The sequence below is a fragment of the Lepisosteus oculatus genome, chromosome 17 (genome assembly GCF_040954835.1).
Source record: "Lepisosteus oculatus isolate fLepOcu1 chromosome 17, fLepOcu1.hap2, whole genome shotgun sequence".
Lineage (NCBI taxonomy): Eukaryota > Metazoa > Chordata > Actinopteri > Semionotiformes > Lepisosteidae > Lepisosteus > Lepisosteus oculatus.
In genome coordinates, this window is record NC_090712.1 from 12,391,695 (window position 1) to 12,407,877 (window position 16,183).

General features: G+C 34.8%; 1 protein-coding gene across 36 annotated transcripts in view; it reads left to right on the forward strand.

The window, feature by feature from the left end:
• The window catches only part of nrxn1a (neurexin 1a), a 350,164-nt gene that overhangs the window by 172,564 nt on the left and 161,417 nt on the right, over positions 1–16,183 (forward strand). The window lies entirely within an intron of this gene.

Genomic DNA, 16,183 nt, shown 5'->3' on the forward strand with positions numbered 1-16,183 from the left:
TGCTTTATTAGCCCTATACAATTTCTTGCATTAGGAATTTGTCTATTCACATACCCCAGTTTACTCTCCATGAGACACAGACAGGGACAGAAGCTTGGGGTGAGAGTGCAGGGTTAGCCATTTTACAGCGTCCCTGGAGCAGCTGGGACTGTTCTGCCAGCTGCAGGATTTGAACCGACAACCTTCTAGTGACAGGCACAGATCCTTAGCCACAGAACCATTGCTCCACCCAAAATGTTTTTTAGTTTTTACTGAATGTATGTACAGTATGTATATATACTGTACTGTACATATACAGTAGTTAAAACAGTATCTAATTGGAAAATCACTGTACAAAAGTTGGCCTAGTAGTGACCAAAGCTGGTTTAGATCATATTTGAGCATGTAATTCATATTGACTGATTAGTAATCAGTTGACTTCTTTTGAAACGTTAAGAGAACATGTCGTCTCCCAATTACTTTTCCAGCTTTTAAAGCTTTTTATTTTGTTGGCTATCCATTCAGTGCTGTACATTTCTACCAGTGCAGTAACTCTATTACATCAATAAAATATGGCAAAAGAAATCTAGAAGCAAAAACCAATCTAAAAAAAACATAATATATGTTTTTATTATGCAAAATCCATTAATAAAGGGGAGATATTAAATAAAACCTATTTCTCTGAAGTATTGTTTTGAACGTGAGATTTGAGATGCAGAGCCTACTGAATATTCTCACACCTTTCTGCAACATTGAAAGGTAGGTGTATGTGCGTAAATGCTGTTAAGTGTTTGAATTTTCAAAATTCTATCTCCTAATACATTGTTTCTTAATTGTATCTTTAAATCCTTTGTTTTTTTTTTCAAGTTATATCTACATGTCCTTTGTATTCAACTTTTACGTTTTTTTCCAGAAGTAATCTAATGGCACATTTATGACACTGTGTCAATAGTCTAAGGGTTACTTTTACCAAATCGTTCATGTACAGGGAGTAATTAGCAATTTGTACTACATTTCCTTTGGTTTCAGTATCACTACTAGACATTTTTGATTGACACTGTTGGAGAGGGGGAAGAAAATTTGACTGAATCGTAAAGCTTTTGTCTTTGAAACCTGGGGAAACTCAGGCTCTGGCACTATTTTGGGTGATAAGGTTAAGCTTTCTCTTTCAATGACAGATATATTCCTGGCTCGTTCATAACAGTACGGTGACACTCGGTTCACAAATACATTTAAAAAAACAAAAGCAGAATTTTTATGGAAAATCATGCAGAAAAACATTTTAGTGTGAACTTACCCCCCTAGTTTCTACATTAATTTAAACCTGTAAGTGTCTGCTTCTGTTCAGAAATATAATGTAAGCCCTTTCAGAATCTAGTGAGACTAATATGGAAACAACATTGTACTCCTGTAGATTTGAACTTTGTGTCTAAAAATCTTTCTGAAATGTCTATCCGATGTGATATGGATGAATTGTGTTTGTAGTAAAGCTTTACATCTCTCCCTGTAGCACATTTCTGTTGCAGTTTTAAGGTAATAAAGAAATGCATCTAGCCATTTTTTCTCAAATTCATGAGCTAGGAACTCCAATTCAGGTTGTGACCAGTCCATACTGTATACTGTATAATGGCTGTAGAGCCATTGTTTCTGATATTTTATTCCTTACTTATCCAGTATGCTTGACCTTTATTTGATTCTTTGTTATTTTTACAATTTAGACTCCCTCTATAATGAACTGTAAAATGAAACAAAAAATTGCAAATTGTTTAAACTTTTGTGAGACTTTGCATGTCATGATAGCAAACAATTACTTTAAAGTATTGAAAGAGATCTAAAGTCAATATACTGTATAACCTTTTAACAACACTTTGGGGAAAAATAGTAAATTGTGCTATAGTAATTTGCCACAAGAGGCCGCAAAAGAGGTATCTTGCTTGTGTTTTGAAGAGATTGTAGCTCTGGAAGGCATGGTGCAGTTAATACCTCTAAGCTTTTGGGTGTGGGCTTGGATTCTGGACCGGTCATTACAGCCTATGTAGTTTTTGCACAAGCCTGTGCTTGTGTGGCTTATTCCAGTTTTTTCGTACATGCAAAAGACATGCAAACTAGGTTAACTAGTGTCTCTCTATTTTCCCTGTGTGCTGATGTGTTTGCCCTGCCATGGACTGCCAGTCCCTTTAAGAGTGTATTCCCACCTTGCAATCTGTGTCTGACGCATTAGGCCCTGGCTTGCCATGACCCTCATAAGGATGTATTGTAGCAGCTGTGGATAATGAATGTGTCTTCTTCTTCATCTTCCTTCCCTTCTCAGTGTTAGACTCCCGAAATAATTTATGAGTTGTCATGGAAACTAACATAACTTTATCCACACTGTGTGATGCTAAATTAATATACTGTAGGTTAACAGTCCATTTGAGTCTATAGTCGAATAGTAAAGGGATTGTGACACTGGTGCTCGTTAATCAATAAAATGTACACCCCAGAATATTTACAGTGCACATTCAGAAAAGCCATGTAATTGGAAAATTGGAAATTTTAGATAGGCACTTAGATAAACATCAAATACTGAAGATAAATGATATTCAACCCCCTTTTGATAACTTTCTTCATTACTCCTCTTTTACTAGTTCAAAACCTTTTCTTAAAGAGCATCAATGAATTTCTCAATAAAAGCCTTAGCTTTAGAATTGGAAATTTGGCCCATTGGAAGCATTCTGAGCATTGTGCACAGGGAAAAGAACAGTTAATGAAATGCAATTGTTTTTTGTTAATATGTCTTAGTGTTTTGGACTTGTTGAAATGTTTAAAATTTTATGTATCATGCAAATGAATACTGAGAAAAGAAGATCATTATTTCTATTCTGCTGTGTTTGAATATATTGAAACTTGTAAAAGAACAAATTGCTGAACTAGAAAACCTGAAGTGGGCACTCTGTGGAGATGACACAAAGGCGATGGGAAACCATAAATGTTAATATATTCGGAGCTGTGTGTCTGTGAGCAAGATAAGACGACTTCTTTGTTACCAGAAAACACATTAATAGTCTTCAATTCAAACACCAGATCCTCTCCTGATCTGGGATAAGGGAAAAAGCATAATTGTTTAAAGAATTGTGAACTTTTAGAAATGCACCCTGACCTCCACTTTGAAACAATTTTTTTAGGATTTCTGTTGCATAAGAATCAAGAGACATTTATTCAAGTTAGGAGAAAATGTAACATCCAGTGTGCTTTTTGTGAAATTTTAAATTCAACCTCCCAGTGAACCAGGTAATGGTCATAAAGTAGAAGAAATATCATAAGTCAGCCTTACTTTGCTTTATAAATATGCATGAAGCTTAACCTGACTCCAAGGGTAAAAATGTCATTTTTCATTAGTCTGCTTAAGTCAAAGTGGGTGTTGTAGTAGCTAAAGGAAAAGTATCATGATAATGTGCAATAAACACATTATTAACAATGTCTGGAAAATGTCTGAAAAATGATTAATTTACTTGAAGGTGTAATAAGTTGAACGCAGGCAAGAACACTGGCAAAATCATTTGAATTCAAGCATGATTGCTTTTTTTAGAAAACAATGACAATAGAAAATCTGTAACCTTCAGTTTAGGAACATGAAAGAAATATTTCTAACCTCAGATTTCAAGAGTATTTTATGTCTTTTATATGATTTACAAACCCTTCTTTAGAGCACTTCAAATAGCAATCAGCTATCACAACATATGTTATAAACATAAGGTACAGTAACATAAGAGATATATGCACATTTCAAATTGTAATCTCAGATCCTTGTTTTTTGTTGTCGCTTTTAATCCTTAATGAATTATTGGTTATCTTTAACCCCGAAAGATGCCAGGATCCTTCATTTATTCTACGGCATTGTTCTAAATTTACCAGACAGACGTACTGTACTCTAGCTATGTATAGCAACAGGCAGAGCATGGCTGACAACTATTAACCTGATTACATCATTATTCAGTTGCTTATATAGTAGATGACAACCTGTCTGATTAATGTACCAGTTTCACTTTCTACAGTATACAGTATGTTGTGTATGCATGAGACCTGTAAACCTAATTTTAAATTTTGCGACCTTTGACTCCAAATGTTCTTTTGTCTCAGTGAAATATAGCTTTGAAATGGTCCAATAACTGAATAAAATATCCATAAGCCATGTGTTATTCTAGCAGTGATATGCTCTAAGATACCAGGTCAGTTTTCTATGTTATATTTCAACAGTACCACTGAGATTACCTTCTAGAAAATGGTACATATAAATAAAGCACTTGGGATGAACAGCTACAAGCACCAAGCTGACATTAGGTAATAAATAGTGCTTTTGTTACTGAGACCTCAATCTAAACAAAATATGTTACTTTAGGGATCACTGCCTGGCGCTACCTTAATCGAATGTTTATTACTCTTGTGGCAAATGATTCTATTGCCTGTGATATTTTATTAAATGATTTCCCCTGGAGGCTAAATTACATCTCTGAAAGTTAATAGCGATTAGCAGTTATGGTGGATTTGCTTGTGCATGTGTGTGAGTTTTGAAAAACAGATCTCAAAATAAGAATTGCACTTAGTTCTAATGGGATTTACAGTGTAGTCATCACTGCTGATGCGTCACGTTAATATAGGTTACATTTTTTCATTTATTGGTGTTTTATAAAGAAATAATGCATTACTTTTCAATATGTGCAACCAACAATAAATACAGCCAACAACATCAGCCACACAGAAGAATAGAAGACTGGTTTTAAATGAGAGGAAGCCTTTTGGCCCATTTGGCCTTTTTTTTAGTTAGTGTCTAATTGATCCAAGGAACTCATCCAGCCGTTGAAGAAGCCAGGGTATTGGATTCACCAACATGGCTGGATACCTTGTTCCATTTCTCTCACATCCCAGCACTGCAGAAAAAAAGAGCTGAATAATTAACATGAGAGGGATTCAGCAGCTTCTGCATATATTTAGGATGTAATGCAGTAGTTTTATGAGTTTCTTTCAAACAGTAATTAGGTCTCCTTGACTTAGTCTCTGAAGTTTTAAACTTTTAGTTCATTTTAGCTCAAAAGCAGTGACAATCACATTGTACCCGATGTTTTAATTTGATATATTGCCTGAAGTAAATGTTTAGAGGACTGGGACACTGTTAACAAAATCACTAAGAGATCTTGTATTTGTCCTTGATCTAGTGATGGATTTGAATCTGTAACTCCATGTGTGCCTTCATGGTGTGCCTGTCTGTTTTAGCCAGGCTGTAAGGAGACTTTGTGCTGTAATGAAAGGCTAAACACTTAACACTGTCAAAGAAGCTCAATCTAAAGAGCTGCTGAGCTGGATTGCTGCCAAGTGGTCAGGCTTTTAAGAAAAAATGTTTGCTTAATAAGAAGAGGGTACTTCTCTCTTGTGAACACAAACAGTAAGACCTAATTCAGTGAAAGAAACCAGCATTGAAGCATAAATTAATGCTTTCGTTAACATAGATTTATGTTGAAATGCAATATATTGACTTATGACGAAGAGAGACAACCTTCTTATAAACACAGAGGTTCAAATGAAAAACTAACCTTTCAAGATTGTTGAGAGAAAGTATTCTAGTATAAAGTATACTGAGTGAGTTGACTGTATATGCTGTACAGTGCGATATGTACATGAAATTTTTATAAATAATAGTGGGGCATTCGTCTTGCTCATTCGATGGCAGCTGTAGATTGACTCCAAAATCTCATCCAGTTGGATTTTAAGGATAACCCTGCATTGTCAGCTTGGGTGGGGGAGTTGTTCCTGACTCTTCAGCTAAGAAGTACTTCATGTTTTCCATCCATAAATACTGCCCCTCAATTCAGTTTGAGATTCTGTATATATTCTAAAGCACTCCACCTCAAGAGAAAGATCCTGATATGGTCTTAAGATTTCCAGTACGTTTCCAAATTCAAGACACTAAAGTGGAGTGCTCTTTTCTCTTACTCAGTATGACAAAATAAACACTCTTGTGTTCAAAGGGGTATAGAACTGACTAGAAAAGCCCCATCACTTGCCCTTGGAGAGAGAGGAATGGAAGCATGCTCTGGTAACTTAATGCAGAATACAGCTAAAAACCTTTAAAAAATAACAATGTGCGTATCACAATTGTATTTCCTGAAAAAGGAATTGCAATGCTGTATGACAGTAATCACAGCGGTTCCTTCGTTAATCACTGTGAAGTATTTATTCACCTTCCATTTTTTTTTGTTTAATCAACTTTTAATGCGAACAGTACAGGGATTGTGTGTGTGAAGAAAATCTGAAAAAAATTGCATTTTGCATACTTTCTTTCTACTAATTGTTTGATTTTTTTCTTTAGTTCTGCATAGTGATTTCTGTTTATTTTACTTACAAGAGGTATAAATAGAAATGTTATATCAATGTGTTGTTGGTATTAGTTTCCTGGTAAACAATTCTCACAAATCAGAGATGTCCATCAGTAGCATGTATCAGTTAGTCGTTGCTGTTTTGAAGTGAAAAAAGCATAAACTCCAGTATGTAGTATGTATGAAGATGTGGCTTAATTATTTGTATAACAGAAGTAAAGGACCAGAGTGGTGAAAAGTTTCTATTATAGGTCACTAGAGGGTGGCAACTTTCCATAGGCATAAGAAAGTGAATTGGGAACTGGAGAGTTATACAAAATGTTATGTAAACCACACAACTAATTCAAAATAAAGCAAGCTGTATCAATTAAATATTGAGAATTTAATAACTTTTAATTTACTGTCCTGTACTGGTTGCTTTCTATTATGAAAGCAAGCACATGCATGTGTTGAAAACAACATTTCAGTCTTTGTTTTTCCCTTGCAACCACTGGTTGGACCATTATTAACAGAATGGTCCAACCATGTTGTCAAAAGGTCTAATTGGCATTTTGGCTGAATTCTCTATTAAATCCTCAAATCTGCAGGGATTTGCTTTGTGCCCCAATCTCACCTGGGAAAAAAACTCAGTACAGTATGTGTCAATTTGCATCTGTACATTTTGAGGTCTACCAAAAAGTATGTCTGTAGGCTCACGTTGTACTTGTAGTTTTTATTGGACACATTGTCATGGTGTCTATACAGGTTTTAAAAAGCAATGAACAAACACTTTTGTAAATTTGATTTCAGTGATGCCCGTATGTGGCCTTTTTAATACAACTATTAAAACTAGTCTTTTACAGTAGTTTGTTACAGAATTTGTCAAAATTGCTTTCAAAGCCCACATCAAGGTTAAGCTTACTAAGGATTATGAGTAAAAGTGCTGGGTAAGACTCAGTTGACAATAATTACATCTGACCTTGGCTGCTAGAACTGAAAGCCAAATTTAAAAACAGTTTTCTATGCTGAGCACAGCCATAAAAAAAAACAATATTGAACCCTGTGGACCCTTGTCCTGCAGTTTGTAATAAAATAAAATTGGTCTGGCTAGCAATAGAAAACAACATCTGAAATTGAACTGACACACAAAGAGTGGTTAAGTTATCACCAAAAAAACTGTGATGTCCTTTCAATATCAAACATGTTGATGTGATGTCATTTTCATATGAGTGGAAGGTTTATTGTATAAATCTCCAGTCCTCATTGCAGTCAAAATAAGCCATTATCCTAAACAGACACTTTTTGTACTCTGGAAAATGAAAAGGAGAGGTAGCAGATGGCGTGAATTGTTGATGCAGTGCAGTAGTTAGAAATTGAATTTAATGGCTCCTTCCTAACAAAGCAAACTACACACAGACAAAGGAAACTACCTGAGTCCAACCGTGGTCCCATTAGGCATGGCAGTAAGAACAAAATGAGGTATTTTCTGTTTGCTTTAACCTCTTCAGACATTACAAACATTTCTAAAGAAGCCCCACCATTAAACGTGTTAATTATAGAACATTAGTCTTTCCTCTTGTATTTTCTACAATTTAGAAGAATAATTATAATTGCTTGCATTTGAATAGTCCTTTTGATCTTTTGATCCTAAAGAAACCAAAATTACTTCACGTATAGGCAGAGACACACTTTTTCTACCACTAATGTGCAGCACGCACCTGGGTGACATGTGAACTAAGAGAGTACTTTACCAATTTAATTAAAGGGGGGCTTTCGTGAAAACTTAATTGGTTGGCTGAACAATGCTATTCTTGCAAAGATTGTCATGGGATCTTTAATGCTTACTGTAGGTAATCAGGATTTTGATTTAATCTCTTCTTAAAGTCTGTTTTTTAAAGTTTCCATTTTTTTCATCTATCGTATAGATATGGTCCTTTTCGTTAAATCATCATGAATTATATAGATCAAAGGCAAAAAATATATAGTTTTGATTTTAAGCAGTGAAACTATGAAGAGCAGTTTCTTGTTCCTAACAGTTTTCTTGCGTAATGAAAGCTAGAGTTACTTGAAAAAAAGTGATTTTAACAATCTAATAGTAATATAAATTGAAAGTTTTTGCTGTAAGGCATTTTCTGCTTCAGTAGGATGTGCACACATAACCTTGATAATTCAATTCTTTCATTTTCTAACCGCTGCATTCAGTAGAGGGTCATGGATGACCCAGGGACTATCCTAGGAAGTAACAGGAGAAAGGCAGGATGCCCCTAGAGGGAATACCAATCCATCACAAACACACTCACACTAGTGCTAATTTGTCCAGAAGCTAATTAACCTAGCAGTATGTCTTTGGACTGTGTGAGGAAACGGGAGCACCAGGAGGAAACCCACACGTGGTGAGCACACACATACCCCTCAAGGCTGGAATTAAACCCAGGACCCCAGCCCTACAATGCTAACCACTGTGCCACCATGCTTCCCATGACCTTTGTAAACCAGGAATGTATTTTTTCAGTAAAATCATATGGTTGATTTAGATAAAAAAAAATAAAGAAGTTCCATTGTTGTTCTTAGAGTTTCAGTGAGCTTTTTTTATTTCAAAGGATTCGGGAAAATTAATTACTGGATGAAAGAAATTCCTGAATGAGTTTCAGGAATGGTTTTGTGCATGACCTTATAGTGGTCACTTAAATCAAAATCTATATATTTTTTATTTACTAACCATTCCCTTCTAGCAAATAAAAAAAAGTATTTAACCTAGAAAGTCATATTATCTAGCATGATAGTTCATTCTAGCAGCTTAGTTTGTGTTGTGCGTACAGTAAATGGCAATTGTCTATTGATGGTGTTATGAGAACAAAAAGTAACCATTAGTAAAAAGCTACCCACTTCAAAGCAGTTGCCGTCTATGGAAATTTGTTGTGCAAAACATTAGTCAATCTCACATTTCTGAGAACATCAAAACAAAGCTAGGCTTTTAATTTCTATGGAGAAATAGAAAGGAAAGCTTTTTAAAAATCAGAGCAGAAGGTTAGGTTGACTATTTTAATCATTTGACGAGCTGCAGGGTTTGAGTAGCATGGAGTCAGTCATCTCATGGAGTTTCAGTCGGGTTTATTAAAAAACACTCAGGGAGAGCAGCATGCTACGGTGCCTGTAATTCCATGGTGGGTTATGTGTCTTGAATGTAATAGATCAGCACCTCTCAATTCACATGGTTCATTAGATGCCATGAAACCATCAACCTTGGAGAAAGATTTTGTGTGTGTCGCAGCCCCCGCCAGCTCACAATATGTAAAGGCTCCGTAATGATCAGGTAATCAAAATAAAAGTCGAACAGCCTGAAGAGACCTTGAAAATGACTAATTATGATCTTTGTTTAAAAGCAGACAGAGATGAAAGGTGTCTACATGCGAACTGGATGCAGGCACACAGACACAGTGGATCTAAATTGCACTGTTGAGCTTCACAAGTAACAGACAAGATGCAGGAGAGTTCTTTCAATTCTCCTGTCAGGCATGATTTATAGCAGACCCTTTTGCAGAGCTATGGAAAAAGAACAGCTTTTTTTCCTTTTTTCTTTTTCCTTTCTCCTTTTTTATGATGCTTGATTCTGTGGTCTTTTATGCTATGCACAGATCTATTCTGTATTTCACTATTTTTCGTGCTACAAAACTGAATTGATTTTGTATTAATTTAGAATTCTTAGAAGCAATACTTGTATTTCCTTGTATGAGTTTTACTTGTGTTTATTCTATTCAGCATTTCAGTAGTTCATGATATGTCAAAAATCTGGGCACACTTTACAAGCCTTTTTATTATTTCTTAATGGAGCATAATGTGTGTTGTTGTGCTTTTGTGAATGTGAGTCTTTTAAAGAGTTAACTACTGCAGTCATGTTCTTTGATATGTGTAAACAGTATGAAAAGGATCGTTCTGGTCTTCAATTAATTAGTAGAGTATAGAAATAATAATGAATATATTTTAAAAAGATCTCCTGTTGCTTTGCATTTGTGATTACAAGAATGCTACTGTACAAAGCAGAATGTGCAGAAAAGAGACTCTTTGGTGTTTCAGCAATAGGGCAAATAGGTGGAAATAATCCAAACTGACAAACATGATCGTGCTCTGTACTCTGCCAGGCTGGATTTGAATGGGCAAGAACATCTTCAGTTTGTCTTACTTTCATGCAACCCCACCTTATTGCTGCTTTGCAGAGAGCAAGTTCTATTTATATGATCTTGGTAATGTATCAGCAATGCTTGTTGTTTAGAATTGGATTTTATTTTGCCATTTAAAAAGGTTAATGTGATATTTTCTGGACATGACCAAACCGTTTGTTAATTTTTGGTTTGTGGTAAGCACATGTAACACATGCTATATGTTTGAGTAAAAAAATATATCACAGTAAAAGCAGTAGTAAACATTGTTTATACAAATGATCTCTACAGCCATAATTGTACAAAATACATCGGCACAATGTGTTCTAGATTGCTAAGTTAGAAACTGTTTAAAAACGTAAAGAATACAAAGGCTTTTATGTACCTGTATATGTATATTTTAAAAAAATCTAAAATGTACTTTTTCATATACCTTTTTGAAATTCTTTATAATGATAGTTTTGACAACTTTAGAATTTGACATTATAGAGTTTAATCAGTTTTCAGTCAATAGTTGTATCATATCTATTCTCTGATTACCATGGTTTTCTACATGGTATTCTACAAATAACAGTGTTGCAAGGTGTGAACAGTAATTCCTGTACGTTACTTATTGCTGAAATCAATCATTAATTGTAATGATGAAAACACAGAGGATGGTTGCTATTGCACAGTACAATGATCTGTAGCTGGGCAATTTCTGTAGCTCATCTCCATTCTGCTCATGACTGCCCCACCTTCCAATCTGTCTTTGATTTCAACAAGGAGATCTGATTAATTAGGAGTATAGAGTCACCTATGCAGCTCTATTATATTTAAAAAATATGAATATACCTATATTTAAAATAGAATAATGTTCTCTAATTTGTTTTGTTTACTAGATGGAAAAGCACAAAGATATGGTCTGATGTCATGAAGAAAAGTTTCTAAGACCTTTCTAACCAGGGTTGTTTTGAGCAGGAGAGTTCATTAGCAAACTATTGAGGACAAAACACTCAAACAGTAATCGAATGAATATTTTTTTTAACAAGTAGATTGGCTATCTAGACCATAGTAACAGACGTCATGGCGAAGAAATGTCCGCTAGACAGTGGCTAATTACACTTCCATCATTTTGATTCAATGGGATCTTGCAACAGCCACTTTGTCTGGATCTGTGTCATTTGGATTTTCTCTTCCTTACCCCAAGCAGACGTTATTCTACTTCAGAGGAGCAAATCCCACACTGTTTCAGAAACTGTACTTTAACGGAGCATATCTGTACCTGATAAAAATGTAAGGAATTTCCTGTGTGGACTGAAACCCACCTCATAGCCACACTTGAACACATTGATGAAGATTTATTTGTATTCTGTTAAGAAGATAGAAATACTTCCAATGTTTTGATAAATAAGAAGAGGAAAATCTACTAGGTTGTGCATAATATAATGGAAATAGCAATAATAAACTTAAAATAATGCAAAATAAACTTAAAATTCGGACAGTTTGAGGTTGGCAAATTAGGAATAATTATCCTGATGTTATGTGTGTTTTATTCTGTAAATACATTTGCATTTTTTAATGAACTCATATTTGATTTGACTGGTTATTAGGTAGTTCAGGATATTTACTAACAATTGCTGAACAGAATAGTTAATTGCTGGTGTGTTGAAAACTGTACATACACTCTTAACTACCTGTCACTCTTTGATAAGTAATCTGCTGAAAATAATATGAATGTCATTAATGGTCATTGGTGTGATAACTCCTATTGCCACATGATCAGCAACCTTTCAGTGCACAAAAGAATTAAAATGTTTAGTTCAGCCTTAATCAATAACAAAGTGCACCAATACACAAGCTTCAAATGATAGAGGTGTAGTAAACAGCTTGCTGTCAGAATGAAGTAATGGCCTGTGAATATAACTGTCTTCTTTAGGTGCAGCATAGCGCACTAAATCTATTGGTTTGAGAAATATTTGGGCTTCAATGTATCACTAATGCCTGACTGGGCATTAACACAGCAATTGTGCCTAAAGACATGAGAAGAGCTTTCTAAAGTGCTTCTCCATACACATTTCTCAAACCCCTCCCCTACATATCTCCCAGGCCCTTTTAAATGGAGGCTTCGTTTGTGGAATAATCCATGTGGGGTTAGCGCGAGTTTAGGTTATTGGCGTGAGACAGGCGGCAGACTAATAACACCTCAGGTTTTCTTCCAGCTCATTTAAACATGCAAAGATCTTGTCTGTTAACACCCACTTCAGGGACTGCCTGGAGCAGCCTTTATCAGAAAGTTCATCCTTTCGCCACAATAAGCTTATTGGCAGATGTGTCGAAAGGAAAGAGTACAGTAACAGACGCTGCTCTTTCACAGCAAAGCGGTCCTTCAGCAGTGTGTCTGAAGCCTGGAATTACAAAGTGAAAAAAATCACTTGACATGCCTGCAGCTCCTTTTATTCATCCCTTAGTTACCTCTCTATCATACTGTAGCACCTCAGATCTGGAATCCTGTCATTACGTCCAGTAATGTACATTCAAGCTCCTCGTAACCAATTAAACACACAAATCTCCAAATGCTCATTGGATATTAAGTTACTACTTAGGTGTGTGTGTGTCTGTTTGGGGGTAATACAGTGGATAATGAATTGACAATCAAACCTGAGAATCATGTCTTATTTAGAAGCTGCTGACTTAATTTACAGTAGATGATGATACTACAGTTGTAGTTAGAATTAAAAGTTCTTTATCCAAATGATAAACTTTTTATAAATCCTGCGCAAAAGGGAAAGATAAAGACCGATGTGCCTACAGTACAGTATTTCTCATTTGTTTTTTCCAAAAAAGTAATTTACAGTAAAAGGTGACCATCTGTGTGCCCACGTTACATGTGTTTATTTTATTTAAAGGATACTCCTCTCCTCTTCTGAGAAAAAAAAGTAATCTGTAAGAGACATACAGTATAAATTATGTATGCTCTAAATTAGTTGTTTTTGCCTTTACTCACATTTTTTAATAAAGCAGTTAAGCTTGTTTAGAACATACAGTACATTATAATTGAATAATACGAAACATCCCTGCTTATAAAAATGTTTTGAAAACGCTTATTAAGATTATAATAATTATAAGCAGTAGCAGCAGTACCAGTAGTACTCATATCAGCAGTTCCACTATGCACTCAGTAATACTAACACTCTTCATTCAGATTTATTTTGTATTTACTGTACCATAATAAACTAAATATTCAAGTACATACAGTAGTAGTATATCTACTATGCATATACTGTATACACAAATGTCAGATATTTACATAAAAACATGGTTAGGGCAATTCCACTCCTTAAGAACCTGAAGTTTACAACTTTGAAGTTAATTGTTTAATTGAACTAATTATCTGAATAAGAAGTAGTCACCTGTTTTTTAACAAAGTTGCTATTTGTAAACCTGCAGGGCTCCAATCCTGAGGAATTCAGGTTGCCCGCTCTCGATTCACACCCAGGTATACATATACTTATAATATTCTTTTTTTTTTTCGACCATTTCTCAGATTCTCTCAAATGAGGACAGCTTAATCTGCTCACTTTTACTTCAGTTCTGCCTTCAGAGGCAATTGGTGAGGGCAGACAGAGGTGGTTTAGCCCTAAGGCATAGTTATACAGACATACTGTACAAGATGAAACCTGTACCGTCAGTTCTTTTACAAAGGACACAATTTAAATATATACATAACGTACAGTACATACAGTAAATGAAGTGTTAAAATGTTTAAGAAATGCAAAGGGAATTTCTTCCATGCATCCTTGTTTGAAAATCACTAACTTTTGGAAGATTATCAATTCATCTGTAGAAAAAAAATTACGATGCTTTACTCCTCCCTCCCCTTATTATTCCACTGAAATAGAAAATGAGAACTGCTTGTTTCGGTGTGTGTATGTGCTGATGGTGGCAGTTGCAATATACTGTAAGTCCCTGAGGAAAATGATTTTTAAAGAGTTTGCATTTGAGTTGTCAATTATGTCTTAGTTTGTTTCCTTTGCCTTTTGCCTTCAGCGTCCATAGCTAATTCATTAAGTTTGAAAACTGCTTGTCAGTTTTTAGCTGTGACTATTCCTTAATGATTTTGTCATTGATGAATGTGTAAAGAAAATCAAGTAGAATTTGCCAAGAAGAAACTATCATTCCTAGAACCGAGAAGCCTTTAAAAAATAGCACATCTGCAACAAAAAAAGGACATATTGAGCATATATTCAATTAATGTGTTTCTTAAGTGCAAGAGCACTTGTATAGATGTCAATGTGTACCAAGAAGGAAGTATGTGAATGAAGATTTTCTTCAAATATTAAACTTGTATTAAGGAAATAGTGGTAATATGCACAAGCTGGCTCCCTGTTTGTTTTCATATCCATTTTATAGTGTTTCCACGATTACTAAAGTGAAACTGGAATTTATACATTGGAGATTTTGAATCTGGCAACGTATTGGGTGACACAATGATTTAACATCCTAAAGGGCTAAGTTTAAATACTCTTTCCATCAGAAATAAAATGAGTATTTTTTTACTCCATAACAGTTTGCCATCCGCATCACAAAATCTTCAAATACTGTATCTGAGCTTGTTTCCCATTCTTTATGCATACTGAGGCTCTAAGCAATGAGTATTGCAGAAATAAGTACTTGGTGAAAAATTGTTCTATAAGAACATGGCTGGGTGAGAAATGCTTTTGTCATAAGTTGAAACTGGAAAATTCATATAATATAGTATTATAGTTGTTTGGCTATACATTCACATTTACAGTAGTTCAATTATGATCAAAGGTAAAATGAAACCCAAACACCCAGCAATACTGACCCAAACACCTAAAATACTGGACCTGATCATTTTATTATATAGGTGAAAATAATTATTGCACCTTTGCTCCATTAAATTAAAATCACTGAGTGCTAGTAGAAAGCCTCTATCAACAAAGAAATCTGATATTTTGTGAGATTACTTTAATAGAAAATGAAGTTCATATCTGTGCAATCTAGAACCCCAGAAATCACTGTAAATGCTAGTATAATTAATAAAATCCCAAAACAGAAAAAATCGAATACGAGTGTATTGACAGTATTTCTCCTACTCAAACACTATAAACTTCACAATCTATATACTGTACTTACACAATTAAAGAATGGTTATTGGGAAAATTTGTCATGGCCTTCTTCCAACCAACTAGAGAAGTCAGTAAGTTCCGTTTCCAACAAAAAACAAAAAAAAATGTAAATTACCATCTAAAATAATTTTGCATTTACTAGGCACTGGTGTCAAACATATCTGAGTACAGACAGCATTGCCTGAGCGAATTGATAGATAACCGAGCAGAGAATTGCTAAGTGAGTGGGCTGAAGTTGATAAAGGGGCAATTAGTGTCAAAGGTTGAAGCCTGCTTGTGCACACCAAATCAATAACAATGATGGTGCTCAGGGCTTATTTTGTTATCTCACTCATTTTTTAAGATCATTGAAAACTATTGAATGAGACAATTTCATCTGCTGGTGCAACACTACTTCTGCCAGGTTTGATATCATTTGAAAATAACAGATCTTTTTCAATGCCCTCAGTTAATGTACTTTTGGGATTTTAATTTTGTTTAATTCTTTGCATATTCTCCATAGAGGTCTTTGAAATATTGTATTTTTAAAAATTTGTGGTCATTTTTCCCACATATTTTATAGGGCAATGTCTTTGTTAATTCCTAA